The sequence below is a fragment of the Bos grunniens genome, chromosome 10 (assembly GCF_055505025.1).
Source record: "Bos grunniens cultivar Pamir isolate PY7600 chromosome 10, Bosgru_T2T1.0, whole genome shotgun sequence".
Lineage (NCBI taxonomy): Eukaryota > Metazoa > Chordata > Mammalia > Artiodactyla > Bovidae > Bos > Bos grunniens.
Window position 1 is genome coordinate 80,041,964 of NC_141174.1, and position 17,571 is coordinate 80,059,534.

Below are 17,571 nucleotides of genomic sequence, written 5' to 3' on the forward strand. Positions count from 1 at the left end.
CTCCCCCGCCTTTGCCATCTGCAGACTGCCGCATCAGGTCCTCACACCCCAAACCAAAGAAAACAGGCAGCTGCATTCTGAGTCAGTGAGTTTAGGACAATCCAGATGGATAAGCCAGGTCTATCCTGGGAAAAACCACTAGAAGATTCCACACATCTTCACCTCATGGGCATCTAGAATGCTCATTTCCAAAACATGTACATCTGTTACCTTGGGCCATTCTTAGAATATTTCTCTGAAGTTGCTAAAAACTAAAAGATCATAGACTCATTTTGCAGATGAAAAAAAAATGCCCCCCAAAAAGTTGTGTACCTTGTCCGAAGTCATTCAGTGAGGCAGGGATATTTCTGGGAGCAGAACCAAGTTGTCAGGGGTGCCAACTCCAAGTTCAAACAGTCCTGCACTTAGCATATGAATGAGCCACCCACTGGCCCACTTTGATCATCAGCAAAATGCAACCAGCATTTTATAGGACTATGAATTTCTTCCACAAAAGGGACCCTCCAGAAAAGATTTAAGGCTGGGGCCAGAGGGACTGTGACTGCCTTCAGGTGTGGGGATCTTGCTACCATGGATTATAGGTTTCCAGAGCTTTCACATGAAGAATCTCAAGTCCTACAAGGACCCAAAAAAAGTTTACAGAATAGTATTAGTAGGTGGCAGAACAGAAGCCCCAGAAGCTGAGTCATTTGCCTGAAACTTTGGCTCCCTTACCCATATTCTTTCCTTCCCTCTCTATAGTGACTACTCTCCACTTGCCTGTGCTCAAGCCCAGACAAATTGCTGCCCAAGCTACTTACTGCTACAGCCTCCTAGGGCACAGCTGCATGGGAGCACCCAGATATGCTCCCTTGGCTCAGTCATTAACCAGCTCAGTGATCTTCTGATTGTTCCTCACTTCTCTGGGCTTTTCCTATAAAATAACGTCTAACGCTTCTACTAGGGCTTCCCTAGTGGCTCAGCCATAAACAATCCGCCTGCAATGCAGGAGACTGGTTCAATTCCTGGGTCAGGAAGATCCCCTGGAGAAGAAATGGCAACCCACTCCAGTATTCTTGCCTAGAGAATTCCAAGGATGAAGGAGTCTGGTGGGCCACAGTCCATGGGGTCACAAAAGAGTCCGACACGACTTAGCAACTCAACCACCACCATCAAGACTTCTATTTCTAAGATTACACATAATAACTCCAATAGTTGTATTAAGGCAGAAACATCAGTAGTAGAGGAAGGAGGGGTGCAATCCCAGGGCTGAGGGTGTATCTATTTTTGACATCACATCTTGGTTTTGCCTGGAGGTAATTCTCTCCCCTGGGGATACCACTGGGCTCCAAACTCAGGAACTTTGAAGCTGGGATTCTGGTTTTCACAGACAGCTTTCTGGGAATAGCGCAATGCTCTTTGGTGAAAGGAAAATATTCTCCAGACAAAGTAAAAAGGAGGTACCAAAGAACATCCCAGAGAAATAAGATGACTGCTCAAGAAGATGTGCATGAAAGGTAAACTGCAGAAATTTTTTAAAGTAAATAACTTTGTGTCCAATTTGAATCTTAAAAGGGAAACAGGCCAATTCCAACAATGGGTAAATGATGGAGATAAAATAAACACACTTCCAATGGGCTCTCTTTAGATTGGTCCCCCACCCACCCCATCTGGCTGTCTACCCAGGGCACACAGCACATCCCTGTCAAGCCCTTCTCTGTATCAGGCACAACCCAGGCACCAGGGTTCCTCAGACAGGCACCAGGGCATCAAGGGCCCTCTATGAAGTGGAGCGACATCTCCTCCATTGGAAGTCGGGGTGCTCCCTTGCAAGTGACCAGGCTTTTTCGTATTTGGCAGGCACGTTAGGGCACCTCCCAAGGCCAGACTGGACCACAGAATGATGGGGAAGAAGGATGCCATGTTCAAGGACATGAGCTGCCCAGAGAAGCAGCTCTGCCAGGCTGTGCCCAGGGGTTTGTGTGCAGACTTCCTGGGTGCCTGCATCACCGTGGGAGCCTCAAAGCACAGTAGTAAGTGGCAGTGTCTTCAGGCCTCACGGAGGAGATCACCAAGTGGAAGGTTTTTTGGCTCATGCTATGCAGCACGGTAAATCTACCCCGAGCAAAATCTGCATCACGGGATCTAGTGTTGTCCCTGTACAGGACAAACTGGAAGACACCATCTGGACTTTTTCGGTACCAGTATAAGTCTGGATCTGAATATATGGTTTGGAAGGTGCAGAGCAGTGTCACCTTACTGCCACTCGCCACTCTCTGCTCCGGGGGACTCTGGGTCACTTGGTTACACAGCACGCCCTTGTCTGTGAAGAGAAAAATAAGGAAACAGTGAAGTGCTACGTTCTGCAGGTCCTGAGTCCAGCACAGCCCCACCCAGGGGAACTCAATGGGCAGAGGCAGGGGAAGAACACAGAGAGGAAAATTAAAGGCAGAAAATAACTAGAAAATCTAGTGTGAATGGGAAAGAGCCCAAGCCTTGCAAAATCAGAAACAGGGAAACGGATGATAGAATAAGTGGGACAGACAGTGAGTACACTTACAGAAAAGCAAAAGGCTGAAGCCCACAGGGAGAAACATCTTCTTTTTATATCAGGGAGGAGGATACATAGAAACCCAGGCTCCTTAAACCTCTGAGACCGTCTCTGGGGCTTCTGAAGAGAAGGAGATGGGAGGGACACGAAGGGAGTGGAACAGCCCTGACGGTCACGTGCCTGAATTAGCTGTAACTCTCTGAGGCACGTGCTTCCAACCCAGGAAATGTCGTTGTTGTTGTTTTTGTAGTCCTCAACCCTCTTGAACTAATCCTTTTGTAAAACACAATGAAAATGAATTAGTTTTTGAAAAAGGAAATAAATAGAAATTACAAGCCTAATGATCACATACATCCATACCAAATCGCCCTGCATGCTGCGTGCTCAGTTGCTTCAGTCATGTCCAACTCTCTGCGACCCTATGGACTGTAGTCCCCCAGGCTCCTCTGTCCTTGGGATTCTCCAGGAAAGAATACTGGAGTGGGTTGCTATGCCTTCCTCCAAGGGATCTTCCTGACCCAGGATTCGAACACACATCTCCTATCTGTCCTACATTGCAGGCAGATTCTTTACCCACTGAGCCATCGAGGAAGCCCTAAAACTGGCTTATGGTCCATTTCCACATCCTCTGGTCACAGACTGGGTACCAGTCACACAGCACGAGCACAGCTGACCATACCTGTGGCACTCGGTCCACGGAATAAATGAACGGGGACCTAGTATTACATCTTTGTGTAATGAGAAAAGGAAGAGGGTTGGATAAGGTCATTTCTAAAATCTGCTCTAGGGACTTCCCCGGTGGTCCGGTGGCTAAGACCCCATGCTTCCAATAGAGGAGCTTGGGTTTGACCGCTGGTTCAGGGAACTAGACCCCACATGCCACAACTAGAGAACCTGCATGCTGCAATGAAGACAGAAGATTCCGCATGCTGCAACTAAGACCCAATGCAGCCAAAGAAATAAATATTTTTTAATAAATAGAATCTGCTCTAACCCTGAATTCTAGAACTCTTATTTCTTTTGTTGTTGTTGTTATTTATTTTTATACAAGTTTTTAATGTTACACTCTGTTCACGATTATTACAAAATATTTGAACTCCTCTATTTCTTTTTTACCCCAGCTTTATTTATTTTTTCTTTCTTTTTAACTTTTTAAATTCTGAAAGTATGATAAAGTTACTAGAGACTTGGAAAATACAGAACAAAATAGCATATAATTCCACTCTACATTACAATTATTTTCTTAAGTAGCTAAATTAAGATTTTTAGTTGGAGTTTCAGTATCAAACTCTCAAAAAATGAATAGAATGAATATACAGAAAAGCAGAAGGGTCGATTTCTGATGGATCAGGAGGGCTGCGATTCTGAGATCATTCTTTCATTTCCCGCAGTCTGATTTCCATCTCTCCTGCAGTGCACACTTGGCCCCAGCTGGAAAATTCTCCCCTGAAGCAATGCTTCCCAGAGGGTGAGCTGCAGTGAGTAGGTTACAAGGCTGCTGAGACAGTGCTCACAGTGGACAATGGGACCTGGGGTAGCTGGAGCCTCCTGGGTCAGCCCTTCCTGGCCACACTCAAGTACAAATATTATCTTCTGTATAAGCCAAGACATGACAACGGCTGGGAGGCACTGCCCTAAAAGAACAGATGACCAACTTGCTCCCCAAACCTGGGAGTGTTTCTAGGAGTACTCTGGAGTCCCTCTGTTTCCCTGTCCCCCACCTTCAATTCATCAGGAAGGGCTGTCAGCTCCACCAAGAAGTATGTCTCCAAGTGCCTCCACTTCTCTCCACCCCCACCCCCTCCTGCCAATACCACCCTCTCTTGTCAGGCCCAAGGCAGTAACCCCCCAACTTGTCCCCTTGCCTCTGCTCTTCCCCTGGGCAATCACTCTCCAGGTCTTCATAAACTGTAAATCTAATGATGTCAGGGAGGCCTCCGATCCTGGCCTGTGACCCACTGCACATGGTGGGACCTCTGCTGTCTGCCAGCCTCCTCACGTGCCCTCTCCTACACCCATCACTGCCCTTCAGCTGCTGTGGCTTTCCTTCTGCTCCCTCCCTGCCTCCCTCTTCTAGGTGCCTGAAACTCTGCTTCCAGTTTTTTACCAGTCTCAGCTCTGAGAGTCTCTCTCTGGCAAATAAATTAGTCACTCACTTGGGTACCCAGTTCAATTCAGTTCAGTTCAGTCGCTCAGTCATATCTGACTCTTTGCAACCCCATGAACCACAGCACGCCAGACCTCCCTGTCCATCACCAACTCCCAGAGTCCACCCAAACCCATGTCCATTGAGTCGGTGATGCCATCCAACCATCTCATCCTCTGTCATCCCCTTCTCCTCCTGCCCTCAATCTTTTCCAGCATCAGGGGCTTTTCAAATGAGTCAGCTCTTTGCATCAGGTGGCCAAAGTATTGGAGTTTCAGCTTCAACATTAGTCCTTCCAATGAACACCTAGGACTGATCTCCTTTAGAATGGACTGGTTGGATCTCCTTGCAGTCCAAGAGACTCTCAAGAGTCTTCTCCAACATCACACTTCAAAAGCATCAATTCTTAGGCACTCAGCCTTCTTTATAGTCCAACTCTCACATCCATACATGACGACTGGAAAAACCATAGCCTTGACTAGACGGACCTTTGTTGGCAAAGTAATGTCTCTGCTTTTTAATATGCTGTCCAGGTTGGTCATAACTTTCCTTCCAACGAGTAAGCGTCTTTTAATTTCATGGCTGCAGTCACCATCTACAGTGATTTTGGAGCCCAGAAAAATAAAGTCAGCCACTATTTCCACTGTTTCCCCATCTATTTGCCATGAAGTGATGGGACCAGATGCCATGATCTTAGTTTTCAGAATGTTGAGCTTTAAGCCAACTTTTTCACTCTCCTCTTTCCCAGAGTCACCCTCCTCTTTCCCAGAGTCATCCTCTATTTCATCTCTGTCTTATTTTCACATTTCATCAATCATTATATTTGACATCACTGGGCTTATACATGCTTATTATTTGTCTTTCCCTTCTCACCCTGTATGGGCTTCCCTGATAGCTCAGTTGGTAAAGAATCCACCTGCAAAGCAGGAGACCCCAGTTTTATTCCTGGGTCAGGAAGATCCTCTGGAGAACGGATAGGCTACCCACTCCAGGATTCTTGGGCTTTCCTGGTGGCTCAGCTGGTGACGAATCTGCCTACAATGCAGGAGACCAGGCTTTGATCTCTGGGTTGGGAAGATCCCCTAGAGAAGGGAAACGCTACCCACTCCATTACTCTGGCCTGGAAAATTCCATGGATTGTATAGATGGGGTCACAAAGAGTCAGACACGACTGAGTGACTTTCACTTTCACTTTGTCCCGCTGTGTATATAGGACATGGTGAGTCCTAGCCCCTGGGACTGTGTCTGCCTTGTATCTGGCAATCAACAAATATTTGCGAACAACAGAATATAACTTTCTCCACTTAAAAACTCACCATTGGGATGGATAAGTTTGCCAGATTCTTTTTATTGAAGTATAGTTGATTTACAGTGTTGTATTCGTTTCTGGTATACAATATAGTGATTGTTATTTATATGTATATATATATATTCTTACCATATTCTTTCCATCATGGATTATTACAGGATATTGAACATAGTTCCCTGTGGTATACAGTAAGACCTTGTTGTTTATCTATTTTATATGTAGTACTTTACATAGTATTTGTCTTTCTCTTTCTAACTTACTTCACTCAGTATGATAATCCATAGATCCATCTATGTTGCTGAAAATGGTACTATTTCATTCTTTTTTCTGGCTGAGTAGTATTCTATTGTGTATATATACCACATTTTCACTATCCATTTATCTGTTGATGAACATTTAGGTTACCTCCATATCTTGACTATTTTACATAGTAAAGGTGCCAGGTTTAACAAATAAAAATACAGGACACTCAGTTAAGTTTACATTTCAAATGAACAACAACAAAAAATGTTTAGTAACAATTGGGGCTTCTGTGGTAGCTCAGCTGATAAAGAATCCACCTGCAATGCAGGAGATCCCAGTTCAATTCCTGGGTCGGGAAGATCCACTGGAGAAGGGATAGGCTACCCATTCCAGTATTCTTAGGCTTCCCTGGTGGCTCAGCTGGTAAAGAATCCACCTGCAATGTGGGAGACCTGGGTTTGATCCCTGAGTTGGGATGATCTCCTGGAGAAGGAAAAGGCTACCCACTCCAGTATTCTGGCCTGGGGAATTCCATGGACTGGGGTTGCAAAGAGTAGGACACGACTGAGCAACTTTCACTAGTAATAACTGGGACATTCCATATTTGGGATGTATTTATTCTAAAAAGATAGTCATTGTTTTTCTGAAATTCAAATTTCACTGGACATTTTGCATTTTATCTGGCAATCCTAGTCATGAAGACCACCAAAAGCATATCCCAGAAAGTCTGAAACCCCAGTGTGAGCATCCCCAGGCCTCTGGATGTGGAAGAGGGAGGTTCAGCTACCGGGTTGCTTTGTTTGATCAGCTGACGCCAGGCCTGCACTGCCCCCTGCAGGTAGGGGTCCCCTCTCAAAGGCACCAGCCCCTCTGAGAGGGAAGGTCACTTCCAGCTTCTGGCTCTGAGATATTCACAGGCTCTGGCGGCCCCCACTCAATTTTTGGGAGTCTGTCCCAGTTCTAAAGGTGGTGCCAAGCATGATATTTGTGAGAACTGAGTGTTCCCTTCCTGACCTAGGCCTGTTTACAAATTAAATTGCTGCTCCTCTTCTGACAGCCCAACCTCAGTTACATCTGCCCACACACGAGAACAGAGGAGAGGGCTTCAGAGACCCTCAGTCAAAGGCACCTGCCCTCTCTCTAAGCCTTCACCTTGAGACCTTCTCAGGGTGGCACAATCATAAAACAACCCCTTCCCCACCATGGTGTCCTTCCATCACTCCTTAAAAGGCATCGCTTCAACCAGGGCACTTCTCAGAACAGCAGTGCAGTATCATGGTTAAGGAGTGGGGCTCTGGATCCACACTACTTGGGTTCCTATCAACTCCAGCATCTACTTGCTGTGAGACCTTAAACACAACCTAACTCCTCCTCAAGCCTCAGTTTCTCCATCTATAAAATGGAGATGAAAATAATAATAGCTTTTTCACAGGACTGCTGGTAAATTAAATGAAATAACAGCAATACACCCAGCAAGTGATTTAAGAATGCTAGTCATTGCTGTTGCTATTGTCGTTTTTGTGAAATAGACTGATGAATAAACTCCTGAGAGCTTGAGTCTCATCAAAGACGTTCAGAGATAAGATGCTGAGTAAATCTAAAAAATAAAGTTGTGAAATCATGCCAAAAAAAATTTAAAAACCATGTTGTACCAATCGATGGCAAATAAAAAAGAGACTCTCATCTTTCATTTCTGTCACTGCTGTAAGTATGTCATAGAGCTCTGTGCTCCCCTGAGACCTGAGCCAGCTATGCTTATCCCAAACCCCTAAGAGCACTGGAAGTATGAAATGAATCTCCTAGCTCACTGTCCTATGTCTTCCGAAGGTTTCAAGAGGCTTGTTCATAGGAGATCACAATGTACACAAGAGAGTGACCCCCAAAGTTTAGAGCTAAGAGAGACTCAAGATTTAATGACCTACTATGGACACATTGCCCTTGAACGTTCCTGCCCCATCTCCCTTAAACCTGCGGGTGTCTGCATCTGAGTCCAGGCAGGGAGCGCCCTGGACTGCCTTTCTTTAACCCAAAAGCACCACTCAACAGAGGCCTTCGGACCTGACGGGGCCCCAGGGATTTGATAAACAAGCCACTCTTGTCCTAAGCTTGGATTTGATCACTGCTGCTGCTACTGCTGCTGCTAAGTCGCTTCAGTCGTGTCCGACTCTGTGCGACCCCATAGATGGCAGCCCACCAGGCTCCCCCGTCCCTGGGATTCTCTAGGCAAGAACACTGGAGTGGGTTGCCATTTCCTTCTCCAATGCATGAAAGTGAGAAGTGAAAGTGAAGTCGCTCAGTCGTGTCTGACTCTTAGCAACCCCACGGACTGCAGCCCACCAGGCTCCTCCGTCCATGGGATTTTCCAGGCAAGAGTACTGGAGTGGGGTACAATCGCCACACTAGCTCAAAAAAAGGGGGAGATTTTCCTCCCAGCTTCCTCCGAGGAGGGCAGCTTTGTTTTTGACCTTATAGCGCCCTCTGCTGTTCTAATTAGCCCATCTCCATAAGTAGGTCACACTGGAGGTTGGCAGAAAAGAGGTCAGGGGAGGAAAATATTCTTTGTTCAGAACTTAGTCAAAGTTGCAACTTCTGTTCCCCTTGATCCCCTTTCAACCCTGACACTGGCAGCTGCTTCTCTGTTGGGCCAAAGGGCCCATCCTCCCCCAGTCACTCAGAGCACTGTCTTCAAGGACATGAGACAGCACCCCACAAGGGTACATGGGACATTTTCCTACCAAACAAAAGCCTAGTGCAACAGCAAGGACACAGGGAAATGTCTTTGGATGGACATGGACAAACACATCGCTTTTTTAATGAAAGAACAGAAATGTGATTGAAAGGAAAAGCTTAGAAACATCTGACTGTGTGATGATGGGAGTGAGTGGTCTAGCGGAAGGGTTTCTGCATCACTTTCTTCCTGTGGCCCATTCCATTCCAGGGCCCCCAGGACAGACCTGGGTGGATGGATAAGAGGAAGCATGCCAGGAAGGGATTGAAGTCCAGCAGACGTCCTCTACCCCCAGGACCTCTGTTTGGGGGGAAGATCTTGCTGAAAGCTCTTTGGGCCAGGGCAAGCACGAAGAATGCTACCATGGTTTGCTGCCCAAGGCCTGTGTTTGAAGGAAAGCTGTGAGGGGTAAGCGATACTCCATGGTATTACTGTCGTCACCTCTGCAGCAGCCTGTGGAAGGACAGTCTTGGTCCAACCAGGTCAGTGATATCTTTTGTGATGGGGCTGTGTGGGACCTGGCCTGACCCTGACCCAAGCACATCTCTCAAGCCATTTGTAGGATCTTCTTTCCAATTATCCCCCAGGCATGGAGGGCAAGCAGGTGATATTTCAATTACCAAGGGTTAGCAATTGGTAATAGTTATCTGGAACACAGTTTTAAGAAGGATTGTGAGCTATATGTAAAATAGATAAGCAACAAGGATTTATTGTATAGCAGAGGGGAATATATTCAATATCTTAGAATAACCTATGATGAAAAATAAGAAATACATCATATATATATATATATTTATATATTAATAAATATATATAACTGAATCACTTTGTCATACACCTGAAACTAACATAATATTTTGAATCAACTACACTTCAATTTTTTTAAAAAAGGACTGAGGCTACATCTAGACCCCGAGGAGCAGAGTGATGTGTCTATTAGCAATACCTGCCACGGGAGCAGGAACAGGAGGTAACACCACGTAGCTTTGTGTTTGCCACCATCCCTGCTTAGATGTCAGTCCTGGTAATGAGTCCCGCAGAGAAGGACTAATCAGAGGCAACTCTCTGTTGGATTATCCTTTTGGTAAAGGGCAAATTTCTAAATCTCTGTCTTTCCCTTGGCTTCCCTGAGACCTCACGGGCCATTTCCCCCACTATCAACTGCTGTTGCCTGCAGCCTAAGAAATAAAATTTTAAAAATGAATTAAGATGCTGTATATCTCTCTTTAAAATTTTAAACCCTGTGCCAAAGCCAAACATCTCCCTTGAGTCACTTATCCACTGCTTAGCAGAGATAATCATACCCAGGCTAGCCAGGAAAGCCCCAGGGATGGGGACTGCCAAGGGAAGGTCCCTGTTCTCTTGAGTCACAGGAAGGAAGAAGGCAGGAATGGGACTTAGGTGTTCTGATTTCTAGCCCCATCTCTGTCTCTATCTACTGATGTGGCCTTAAGCAACTTTATCCCTCAGGGCTTGGGCTTCTTCATCCTCTGCTTGGCTCCAACAGCTGCTAAGTTCCCTTCCAGGTCTTGCATTTTGGGATGCTAATGTATGAAGCTGAGAGCTGAACTAAGAGAATTATCGGTTTATATTCTCCTGTGTGTGTGCTTAAACTCTGCCATGCCCAGCAAGGGAGGAAAGCAAAGCATGCTTCTTCACTGAGGGGTAGCATCATTTCTTGATCAGTATGTGTGTGACTCATCAGAACCTGGAGGTTTGTGCCCTTATGCCAACTTGAAATCCAGTTATTATTGCATCTGGGAGAAAGAAAGTGCTGAAAACAGCCTTTGCCGGAGGGGGGAGGGGGGAAGCATTAATTTGGCAAGAAAAAAGAAGTCTCTGCATTGTGTGATAACATTTTGATATCTTATTTATCATCTTCATCCCTGAAATCTACTCAGCCACCTACTATCTCTGTCCTAACAGAGGGAAGAGGGCAGACCTTTCCCAGGAAAGAGGGGGCCCCTGGGGAGGACAGACAGCTCTCTCTGTCTAGTGAGGAAGGGGAACAGAGGCGATGCCACATCCCTTTCAACCACGCTGATGCTTCTAGTTTTTGTAAAGGTGTTCACTCCTGTGGGAATGGGGTTAATAGGAAACTGACATTTTGGAACCAAGACTAGAGGAATCTTGAAACTCAGTATGTACTATCTGGCAGGATTAATTTTTTTTCATCTGAAAATTGTCAGAGAGATATTCAAGTGTTCTTTGAGGAAGAGGAACAAAAGATGAATGATTAATACAATTCAATTTACCAAATATTTATTAAGTGCCCACAGTTTTCCCCAGGGATCACCTGGGCCAGTTTTGGAGGAAGCAGTTTCATTGCTCAAAGGGAAGAAGGGTTTTGTCAGTGGATGAACAATGACAACGGATTTGCCTTTGAGACCCAGATATGGTTAACTGTGGCCCTGGGTAAGTAGCTTATCTTCAGGGGGGATAAAATATGTACACAACAGCATGGGTAATCTAAAACACAAGATATCAAAAATGGCATTTTATAATTGGCTTTTAGCACATATTTCATCATTTTGTAGGGCCAGTTTCTCTCCCCAACTGTAGGTTTTCTTGATCTATTAAATATATGGCGGGAAAGCTTTCCAAGAATAATAGGTTTCTGAAATTAGGCTCACAGTCAACATAGGAAGAAGTGGTACCTTTTGTCTTTCCAACAATGAAAAAGGGGACCTGACATCCCTCATATACTTGATGCCCACAGGGGTCTCCTTTCCTGTTGTAGGTCAGAACCAATGGTGAACCACCAGGCAGTTATGATTTTTATAGATCTGTACAAGATGGGAATAAGAAATAGCCTACAAGATGTTCAGGATACAGGAGTCTCAGCTGCCCAGGAGGCCAGAGAATTCTGGACCCCAACATGATTGGTCCTGGTGTCCTCCTGTCCTGAGTCCTGGGCTGCAGGACAACCCTAAGTGACCTTGCTCACCAAGGGGGCCCCCTAATCACCCCAGAGACAGGCTACATCTGAGAAGAGGAAGTCACAGCCCGGCACTAAGAGGAACTTTTGGTAAAGGGCCCAGGCACTGTGTAAAGAGCACTGAGAAATTCACCTTTGGGAAAGGGACTCAGTTAATTGTAAGCCTGGGTGAGTACCTTTAGTGTTAGCAAAACCCCCCTCAGCATCTAACACCTAGCAACCAGAGAGCTGGCACTGGTGGCTAGATGATGAACTTCCTTATCCATTGGGAAAAGACTATAAATATCGAATCACCTTTCCTGTGGATAAGCAAGAGCCTGTAGTTTATGTAAAGGTGTCTGCTCCTGTGGGAAGCAAGGCAATTTACATTCGGAACCGGGACTCAAGTGAGAGTGAAACTTAGTAAGTACTAGCTTTAAACCAAAGGTGTCAGTTTATTTGGTTTGGTTTTTGAATTATCTGAAAGCTCCAAAGAAAGAACAGTTTTCCCTGAGGATTTGGTTCCAAAATTCTGACTTCAAACTTCTAAAGAGATCTAATGTTAAGGCAGATGGTAGGCTCGAAAAACTCTATTTCCCTGTGTGATAAGCAGAGACCTACTTTTCTTTTCTCTGCTTATTTGTTTTGTTTTGTTTAGGAAATGGGGAGGAGGACTAGACACTCTGGGAGGTTGGGGGGAATAGATTTGCACAGTATTTTGGGATAGATTAGGTCCAGAGAATCAAATCAAAGAGTAACAGCTCAGAAAGTCCTGAAAGACTACCTAACTCACTTCTTTAATTTTGCAAATGAGGACAGTGAAACTCAGAGAGGTTTGTGAACTTGCTCAAGGTCACACAGCTGAGCCTGGCCTGGGACTAAGCCAAGATACCTCACAGCTGTGACCAGGCCAGACCCAAGAAAAAGAAAACATCATGGTTCTTGACTAAGCAAGTTTATTTGCACCCCAAACATTCTTTTTCCAAGATTTAGTGAGCTCAGAACAGAACCCCAGGGTTCTAAGAAGAGATAAAATCATCACATGCCTGTTTTGTGGGGGAAAGTTGACTAAAGTTGAAACAGCTAAACTTGATCTTAGGGGAAATGTTCAGCCATCTGCAAATGGAGGCAGGGATGCAAAAAAGTGCAAATGAAAATGCTGGTCTTGTCTTCAGACAATTGACTGTGACCATCAAACACTATCTATAAATTCTGCAGCACTAATTTCTCTCCCAGTGGGATTTTATATTCTATGATAAATTGCATCAGCTATGCAATTACTCTGGACCACAGATGTGTATAGAGAATCGGCTTGCTGAGCCTTCCTGTGTCTTAAAGTAGCAATCATATCTCTGGACATATCTCTCAGCCCTGAAGCTCTGGCCTACCACCAAGAAAGATACCATCACTTATCCTGTCTGAAAAGCTTGGAGGTTGAAGGAAAATTTTAATTCTTGGGAAGCTCAGCAAAGTTGGGCTCCCTGAGTTGACCCCTCTGGTTTTTGCAAAGCCTCGGAGCATTGTGTTCAACAAACCAGTGGCTCTAAGATGATATTTGGGAAAGGGACTCAGCTCACAGTGCAACTTGGTAAGTGGAGAAAGCACTGAACCCTCTTCTTGAAAATGGTATGAGACCCTTTTACAGCAATTCATGGGTATGTGACTTCTTGGCCAATCTCTGCTCATATGCAAGTTCTGCCTGGCTAAATGATAGCCTCGCCATATCCTCCAAGATGGTCCAGTTATGAAGGTGCACCCATGCAGCTAAATACAGCTTTTGCTAAATTCTCACAAAATCCCTTACCCTCCTCATCAAACTGCTGAGTAGTTCTTCTGTTACCCTTATAGCCCTGCTGGTTTACAAATTAGAAGAGAAGTACTCAAGGACTTGGAGATTTTTAGGGCATTGTGAAAAGAGCATCACTGCCGGTGTGTTTGGCTTCTGGGGAGGAAAATAATGATGATTTTTAATTGCTTACTATGTGCTAGGCAATGGGCTGCATGTTTTCTATCCATTATCATAGCCAATCTTTATACCGGCTATGTGGGTTAAGTGTTATTATTATCGTCATTTCATAGAAGAGAACTTCTTTCATTTTTATATTTTATATTCTTTTGGAAGCTCAGAGAGAGGTTGAATAACGTGTTCAAATTGATTGAGTGAGAAAGAGGGCCTAGAGTTTAATTCTTGGAACTCAGATTTCAGAATTTAGTGTTTACTAGTGGGGGAGTGGATTATGTTTTGGGGGAAAATCACTGATGCTTTGGTCTCTAAAGTTGCTAAAACAATCCCTAGAGAATTGTGCTCTCAGCTAAGCAAGCCAGAGATTGAGCAGCAGGGCCAGTGCAACCCACATACAGATCCTAGTCCTTATAACAACATCACCATGCCGCACCATTCTCCCCACTTTTCTCCCCACTTTACAGACAGGGAAAGTGGGGTGCAGCAGGTTAAGGAACTTGCCCTTGATTCCAAACCCAAGTCTCTCTGACCCCAAAACTGAGCTATTTCAAAATCATTACAACTGCTAACCAGCTAGGTTAATTAATTCATTAATGGCAACAATCTAATGTTAGGTAAAGATGGATTAAAGTGTTTCCTTAGCTCCTCCCCCTTCTCAGGAACAACTATACAGTTTCGTGGTCACACAACATTGTGTTTCCACCTTTGTGCTTCCTTTGGGAGAGACGGAGGAGCCCCGGCCCCCAGCACCTGGTGGAAGGGTCTTGGCGGTATTTGTAAAGCAGTCTATGGGGGTGTAACTCAGGGCGGATCTGAAAGACTCCTCTTTGGAAAGGGAACGAAACTGACAGTAAACCCACGTAAGTTTGAGTAACTAATGCTTCCAGATTTCTCTCTGGAACCCTGATTCTTAAATTTCCCACTCTGTTTTATACTCAAGTCCAAATCATGGCAGCCCCATTGATGGATTCCAATTGAAACAACCGATGGTATATACCTGCCTTATGTGATACTCTGCTGTTTACCCTCACTTGCTATTTTATCTAATAGACCAGAGTGAGACTGCTAGTGGAGCATTTAAACTAAGGAGTCAGACTGTTAGAAAGTTTAATTTCGTATTATAACTGGTGGAATTTTCCATGAGACTAAGAGAAAATCAGTTAACTCGCAGGGCCTCTATTCTCTCCCTCTGTAAAATGTGGGAGGCAGTTCCTACTCCTGTTTTACCAGAGCAGGCAGGCTGTGGGGGGATGTTGGCACATTTCCAACTAAGTGACAATAACGCAAGGAAAAAGAAGGGCCCAGACAGTCCATAAACTCTACCACCAGACCCTCATCATAAAGCTGGTTTTATCAAGAGAATTCTTGGGTGATAAGTGAACATTTAGATAGGTAGTAAAGGGAGTTTGAGCAACTGAGTTTTTGTAGAGTCTCGTGTCATTGTGTGATACTCCAATAATAAGCTGACATTTGGAAAAGGAACAATCCTGAGTGTTAGACCAGGTATGTTTAAAAGATGATTTGTTTCTAAACATAAGCCTTCACTCTTAGAAATTCTGTGAAAGATCACGGAGTTACTCACTGAGCTATTAGCATCTTTGGGGACCTGGTGTCACCAGTCTTTCTGGCAAGATGCTAATGAGGGCAGCCTCATATGGAGACTCTTTAGGGCTGTTTCTTCTATACCTTTAAGCCCTTGGACGTGTTATGCTGGTTTTGGTTGTTATTGGAGATGTGTCTCTGACAAATGAAATCTGAACTAAAGTTGTAGTGTGTAGGGCAGAAAGCAGTTAGGAAGAAAGGATCTATTAGACGAAAGCAGTGTAGGGTATGCAATGCAACCTGACTCAAAAGAAGACAGTGAGATGCGCCTGTTGATATAAATGGCTGAATGACCACTCTCATTCTCATATCTCAGGTGCGATACTTGCCTTCCTAAGGCCTCCATGTTGGAGAAATTAGGAAAGAAATTGCTTAATCCCGATTATTCTCAAATTCTTGGAGCCACACCAGTTGGGTAAAACCATGTAGGATTTTCTGGTGCTGACATAAATCTCAAGCTGATATTTAGGGAAGTGCTAAGATTGAAAGCAAATACTCAAAACAGATCACGAACTTCTGAAAACATGCCCCAGGATGCTGTTAACCACAATGCTTCTAACTGGAACTTTTTCATTCTCGCCTTGGCTGAGCTCAGCAGAGAAGCCCCTTTGAATACCCACTCATTTCTGTGCCCTTCGAAGTGTGAGGGAAGGAGTTCCTAACCCAACATAACAACTCCCTTGCAATATTCAGAGGGAGATTTTTGAGTGCTACTTACCACTCTCAAAACAAATCTAATTAATTAACTTGACTGTAGCTGAAATTTTGCTCCATGAGGGAATTTCTATCTACTGCAATAGAAGCTCATTCCAGACAATTGTTTGGGTTTTAACTTTTGCTTACAATTCATAAGAGATGCCAACTACCCAATGGATATCTCAAAGTAAAACTTCCACTTTCATGACCAAATTAGTGTCCACATTAGAAAGGCTAGAATCAGGAGGTCCTAGTGAGCATTATGTTAGTTCCAGATGACCTTCCTGAAGTCCCTTATGCCTAAAACAGCATAAGAATAAAAAATATTTCCATGCTGACCTGTGTGTCCAACTGCTAACTAGAGCTCAAAATGTGGACCAGTTGGCTGCCATGTTTCCAAATTGGGTTGGATATTTAGAGTCCCCCAGACACTGGAAATGATAATCAGAAAAAGCACATGCTAGTCCATTTTTATTTATAATTCTCATCTCTCCCAGAGAACTGTTATAAATTTTCTCCCAGAGGTGTTATATTCATCCTTCTTTTGGTTCTTTATTTGTAATACGTACAGAGATGAAATATTGGTTGAGATTCAGAAAACATCTATGAGATTTACCTTAAGCTTTGCCTGTCACAGAGATTCTAAGAGCTAAAAAGATGGGAAGCTGACATTTGGGAACTAGATTAAGAAGAAAACTCAAATTAATCCCAAGGAGCAACGTTCAGTAGATGGTTATTTAGACATCAGCCCCACAAGCTGAGTTGCTCAGATGGCTGCACTGCCCCTATCTTGGGCTTGCCTAGAAGAGTAATAATAACGTGTTCACCCCCAGACCTGTTTTCAGAAGAGAGAAATGTCAGCCTCCGGCCCTAAAAACTCCTGAATTGGTTCATTTCAATAGAGTTTATCACTGCACATGGTGTTCTGGAAGTAATAGAAAAAGTGCATTAGAAGATTCAGCAAATGGAAATGAAATGCAAATTTAGATTGTAAATATAGGACTGCAGTAAATAGATAGCAAGAAGAAAAGATGATGAGATTAGAAACTTACCACATTTCTCTAACCCTAAAGGGGTTGTATCTATGAATAGTTTAAAACTACTGAAGAGGAGGGGGGTGGAGAAAGAAAACAGAAGCAAACAGATTTTCTCCTAATCCTTTTCACTTTGCAAAATCAGAAATTGTTTTTCAATCAAATTTCCCCAAGCAGAAGAAAGAAATGATGTCTGTTTTCAGAGTTCAGGGTGTGTGGGTGGGAGCCTTCTAGAACTGATGCTGAGCAGGGCTCCCTGTTGGTGACAAAAGATAGCAATGTCCCGGTTGGAGAGGAGAAGAGAATAAGCCCAAAAATAAGTGCAAATAAGGGTGTGAAGACAAGAAGGGCTCACAGGCCAGGATTTCCCTTGGATTTTTCTACCTTGACTTCTAACCTTTCC